The 6,000-nt window shown below is 37.2% G+C and overlaps 1 pseudogene; it reads left to right on the top strand.

Annotated features, from left to right (window-relative positions):
• The first annotated feature begins 328 nt into the window (after window positions 1-328).
• The window catches only part of LOC109080441, a 99,101-nt pseudogene continuing 93,429 nt past the window's right edge, over window positions 329-6,000 (top strand).

The following is a 6,000-nucleotide window of genomic DNA, read 5'->3' as shown; positions in this document are numbered from 1 at the left end:
GAATTTCACTGAAGCACACTTTGTTTTGAGAAGTATTAACACTTACTACATGAAGACACTTCCATGTTTTGTTCACATAAATAACATGCAATCGTTTATCAACCTCAAATCCACTGTGTGCTTTAAAAACATAAATTACATGTTGCCGTAAGGATACGAAGTTGATTGATCAAGGAAGTAAGAGGTTACATAATTAATGTTATAGAGCAAAACCTGAAAATACATTCAAGTAGGCTAATTTAAACATCGACCTTAATTTAGTCAAATCGAAAGCTCCATTTTAAAAACCCATTAGAAATTCCCGCGGGATCCCATGTCTCAAAAAAAACGCTTTTCTTCAATTTTCTTCCTGGGTTTAGTAAGCTACTACAAACTGCACAGCTCTATGGAAGGGTTAATGTAAATGTGAAAGAGACCGAACACCATCCGAAAGGCGTCAGACAGTCAGGAGATAATGTCCTGATTTACCCCACCCTCCGGTTCCACCCTTTTCTAAATCAACCATCTGTTTACAGCTGTGGGAGGTGCAGACGCACCAATCCCTCACAGAGTGTGCCGACTTCTTGTTAACTTGCTTTAAAGTAACCGTACAAATCGTTTGAGTAGCGTTTAATTCACTGCCGGGGACTGGAAGGGTACATGCTGTATTTCCCCTCTTGCCCCAGTGCCATGGATACTGTAGCGGTACAGGTGGAGCCACTGACAGGCTGCTTCACAGTCACGTGATCCGTTTTAGAAGAAGCAGCGGCTGCAAAAATTGGTTAAAATTTCATTGCCGGGCTACGGTCTAGTGAAAAAGGGTGCTTTTATATCGTTTGCGCCTTTTCATTTCAACGATATAAACGCGAGGGCGACGGACTGCGCGTGTAATCATCTGTTAGAGCGAAGAGCGCGGGCAAGATCGGAGGAAAACATCGAAGCATCTGCAACAGCATCGCGCGCAGGGAAGCAGGATCTTACAGTCTGTGGGCTTGACTCCATTCAGTCGCACCACAGTTTGTAAAGGGACCTTTGCTGGCTGGACTTTTTTTCATGGCATGGCTGATTATCTAAATCCTTCAAGTGAGGCGTGAAAATGATCCTTATAGGATTTAGCCGGTTTCTTTTTGGTGGATTGTGTAACGTGGAGCGATAAACTTTTTATCTGGCTATCGGTTCATAACAGAGATGTGTTTAGATGTGCTCTGAATGGCTGGAATACTTTAAGGAACTCCCTGTGTGTGTGTGTGTGGTGGCTGAACAAGCTCTGGTTCAGATGAGAAGAACTCGTGGCTGGGACTACATCGCGCGTTGTGATGCTTCTTCTTTACTCTCTGTCTGATGTGAATTTGGATTTCTATAGTCAAATCTTCGCGTTTCTACAATGGCTCGCTTCGAAGACGATCTCCCGACCCGGTATGGAGGCGGTGGATCTCCAGCGGGTCCAGGCAGAGGGGTCAGCCGGCAACCGGGCCCCCCGGGCGGACAGAGGATGTATAAGCAAACAATGGCCCAAAGAGCCCGGACAATGGCCATATACAACCCGATACCGGTCAAACAGAACTGTCTCTCAGTCAACCGATCCCTTTTCATCTTCAGCGAAGATAATATCATTCGGAAATATGCAAAGAAAATAACAGAGTGGCCATATCCTTTACATAAATCACAGGCACTTGTAAGAGGACAAATAGATTAATATCCACTGCAAACAGACCAATAATTCTAGTTTACCCCTCTGTCTTAGTAAAACACTATTTAAGGTCGCAAAAGTTTTGGCGTAAACAGAGGCGTCGTTTTATTCAACACATAAGCAGTTATGTTAATATGGTGTCGGTTACAGTCACTCTTATTGGATTTAAATGACATACAGCATGCTGAGTGTTGTCTCGCTAATGGAGCAAACATTATTACAAAAGGGATCAGTCGCTTTGCTTTCACGAAATGCCTCTGGAAAAGGTCTCAGTTAGCTTTAAGTATATTTGTGACTGGCATGTAATTCGTAATTGTTTGCATGCGATATATAGGCTAATGCACGTCTCGTGACGTGAAATGCTATTTAGAGTTTTTATTGTTTTCGTCCCTCTCACATCCAGTCATTGCGGTATTGATTGTTTTCAGTAAGGAAGCGAGCCTCTCTGTCGCTCATGGCAACCAAAACAGCTCTTGCATTAGACTGCCTAAATTGCTGTGCAGTCTCCGGAGACTTGCTCCTGGGAATACCAGTCATAAAGTAACTGAGATATATCTGCTAGTCTTTACGTTATAATATAGCTTTCGCAGCTTATATTGTATGGCCTATAATGCAGTCAAAAAGCAATAAAGTTGATAGTCTAACCTGTTTAAACGGAATAGGTTAGTGCTTTAAAGTTATGGGCGCGCTGATATTATTCTAAATTGTTCCGAATGTTAATGATTTCGCGAAACTGAGTATTTCCCTTTCACGTGAAAAAGTTCGAGGGGCTGCTTTAGTCGCTCTCCAAGGTGCTGAAGCACCTACGCATTTAAAGATCGTCCAGGGAAATGCGGAAGTGATGGAGGCCAATTGAGCGTCTAAATGTAAAATGCCCATTTTTACCACAAGTGAATAAATATTTGAATTAACATTTCAAACTTGATTTCTTAACATTTAATGAACAAACAAGGTATTTGACGTCAAAAATGTGGTGCAATTTGCAGCAAAGAATTGCATTTTTTTTTATTTGAAGGCCAACACTGACCAATAAATAATAATTATAATAATTATAATAATAATAACAATAATAATAATAACAACAACAACCTGCCAGCCTTACCTGTGAAATCAATTAGATGGAGCTGAAAATCAGTTTGAACCATAATGGTGGGTAAAACACATTTTGTGAGAAATGGAAATTGTACCTAAACATCAAGTTCAATACCTCTGAACATGCTGAAGCTGAATTAAATAATCCAAAATACTTCCTTAATAACATAAACCATTTTGTTTTAGCCTGTTTTGTCCAAGTTATCAAGAACTAAGGTAGTATAACTAATGAAACTCCCCATTTATTGAGGTTGTCCTTATGTTCAGACTACAATGAGTCTACAAGCCTGACGCAAATGTGTTTAGAGAAGTGCTCCGGGAAATAATTATCCTCCTCCCCACTAACCAGCAGCTCTGTGAGGAATGACGCAGTTCACACAGCTCTTGACTGAGCCAAAAGGTGCCTGAGATGAAGTGAGAGAGTTTTTAATCAGTTATTCTCGTGAAAAAAACTTACAGTGGAGTTATAATAGGGTGCATTTAAAACATTTGTCCAATAAAATCTAGGTGGCTCATTAACAAGAATTACTGATAAAGACTGTCTCTCTTCATCTCAGGTACGATATGACTCAGGCAAGAGCTGTGTGAACTGCGTCATAGACACACCTTAAAGTGTATATTAGCTCTAAATGTCAGTCATTTATTCTTTATACTGTTCTTCATTGATTTCTAGTTTACAAACTCGCTTGATGATCATGTTATTGCTGTGAATTAATTCCAACTATTTGTATCCTTAACACCATCACTCCATTTGAGTACTTGATTCTTGCCACCATTATAGCAAACTGCATTGTACTGGGCTTAGAGCAGCATTTACCAGCTTTAGACAAGACACCCATGTCAAAACGACTGGTAAGTTGGACTTTCCCACCCCAAACAGCAATTTAAAACATAAACATTAAACTCTCATTTGAGTATCCATATTCATTTTTGGAGCATTACCATAAAAAAATCTATTCAAATGCAGAAAGCTTTAACTTTCTAAACTTTTCATTGTTTTCACCAAAGTCTTTTTAAATAGCAGTTATTACTGTAGGTCCCCAGTTTGTGCAGCCCACATTTACATTATTCATTTAGCAGACACTTCGATCCTTTGTGAGCTGCTGTCAGTCATTCAACAGCCCTCCTAATTTGATCCATAGATCTTTGATGATGCTTGACTTTTGATTGACATTTCAGCGTCTATAATAAAAGAGTATAATAAACTTAAAATGGACTGTCTTCTATGACTTTTAGCATTCTGTGTTATTCTGTAGAACATAAGATAATTTTTAAACAAAAATGAGTGCTTACATATACTATAATATTTTTAAAATCTATTGCTTACTATTTGATTCATTTTTGTCTCAACATCTTCCAGAGGAAGGTTGAATATGTGATTCACTTATGTACTGGTATTAGAGATATTTGCTTTAAATATAAGATAGCTGTTTTTACAGCAAAAGGCTCCCTATTTTCCACCTTTAATTTGCTTTATTTTACTGTATTGCATTGCTGTAGTGTTCTATGGAAGAACAATAGTTTAATGAAAGTTGTATAATATTCAGTGTGGTACTTTTTATATTTAGTTTTTTCATTGTAAACTTGCATCTTGTGTCTTATTTTGTATGAATATCTACTCATATCTTTCCTCACTCATAACAGGATGACACTGAACCCTACTTCATCGGAATATTTTGCTTCGAGGCCGGGATCAAGATCATCGCTCAAGGCTTTGCTTTTCATAAAGACTCCTACCTCCGCAATGGGTGGAATGTAATGGATTTTGTTGTTGTGTTGACGGGGTAAGTTCAAATATTCTTCAGGTTGTTACTCTCTGAATAGTTACTGTAAGATTTTTAATGTCAATTTTAAACTTTAAACCAAAGGAAAGTGCTGTATATAAAAGTTATGGACATGGTCTGTCACAAGGAAGAAAAAAAAAGGCCAATTGTTTTGTCATTTTAATGGTATTGTTGACAAAAACCTCAGTGGAACTGAGTTGAGAAGCAAATTGGTCTGCTTGACCCTGGCACAGGCAGTGTATAGCGGAGGTCCTGTACATAGATAAATGATGTTTGTGAATCTTGTCTGCAGTCAGGCCAGGGGTCTGGATGTGGGGGATATGGCTTGCACCCCAGTAGTACAACTGTCTGGTACTTTGGAGGTGTAATGGGGTGAAGAGGAAGCTACTTCATCTCCAGCAAGGCATACAGAGGGGACATACTGATCCTTATTTAAAGCATTATAATATGGTGTAGATGATTGTTGCTGTCAGAATTGTTTGCCCTCAAATATCATTGTATTACCTTTGGTTGTTTTTGAAGTGTTTCTGAAAAGGAGGCGAACTTTCAATACAAGGATTCAGCTTTGTTTGTTGAGATGTTCCTGTTACTGTGGAACTTACATGGTGGTTACTGCATTGCAATTGTTTTAGTTGCACTGGGTTGGCATTTCCAATATTTGTAAATGAAAAAAGTCATATTATCAAAAGGTATTTTCTTATACGGGGTCATGCATTGCTATTTTCACTAAGTATCATTTAAATTCTTGGTTAGCACACTGAAAAATATTGGTGTAGAAACTATTTTTCATCAGTAATTGCTGCTAGTAAATTTCACAAACAGTTACCAAGAAATGGCAAATAACACACTGAATCAAACAAAATTTTGAAGTAGAAAATTCTTCTTTTATTTATTGTTTTTTACAACACTTTTATTTACAAATAATTATCTTACAGTGTAGCAGGGTTATTGTAGTTACCTGAAATGAAAAGTGAAACATTTACGTTACTTGAAATAAAATAAAATAAAATAGAAAAAAACTTTTTTTGTTTCAGGTAGTTGCCAAGGCAACATTTCTCATTTTCATTTAGTTTAGCTTGATGTTAAAATAATTAAATTAAAACTGAAATTAAAATGAATCATTAAAATGTTAACCAAAATTTAAATGAATATGGAAAGTATAAAATAACATAATTCAAAATACACTCTTAAAAAATCTGTAAAAATAGGGCACAGTGTACTGTATTCTTATGAAGGAATGTTCGGTATTAATATTTTACAGGTTTTTTACCTGTATTTTGAAATTTGTACTGCATTGGGTTGTGCTTTAGGGTTAACAGAAATGCCTGTAAAATTAATTGATAATCCTGACAATGGATTAATAAAAGCTGTAATATTATCTCAATAGAGAATCACCAGCAGACTTGATATATGATATTGAAGGATATTGAGTTTATTTCATTTAAAATGGACAGC

Source organism: Cyprinus carpio, chromosome A5, assembly GCF_018340385.1.
Source record: "Cyprinus carpio isolate SPL01 chromosome A5, ASM1834038v1, whole genome shotgun sequence".
NCBI lineage: Eukaryota > Metazoa > Chordata > Actinopteri > Cypriniformes > Cyprinidae > Cyprinus > Cyprinus carpio.
This window is presented reverse-complemented; position numbering and strand designations above follow the sequence as displayed.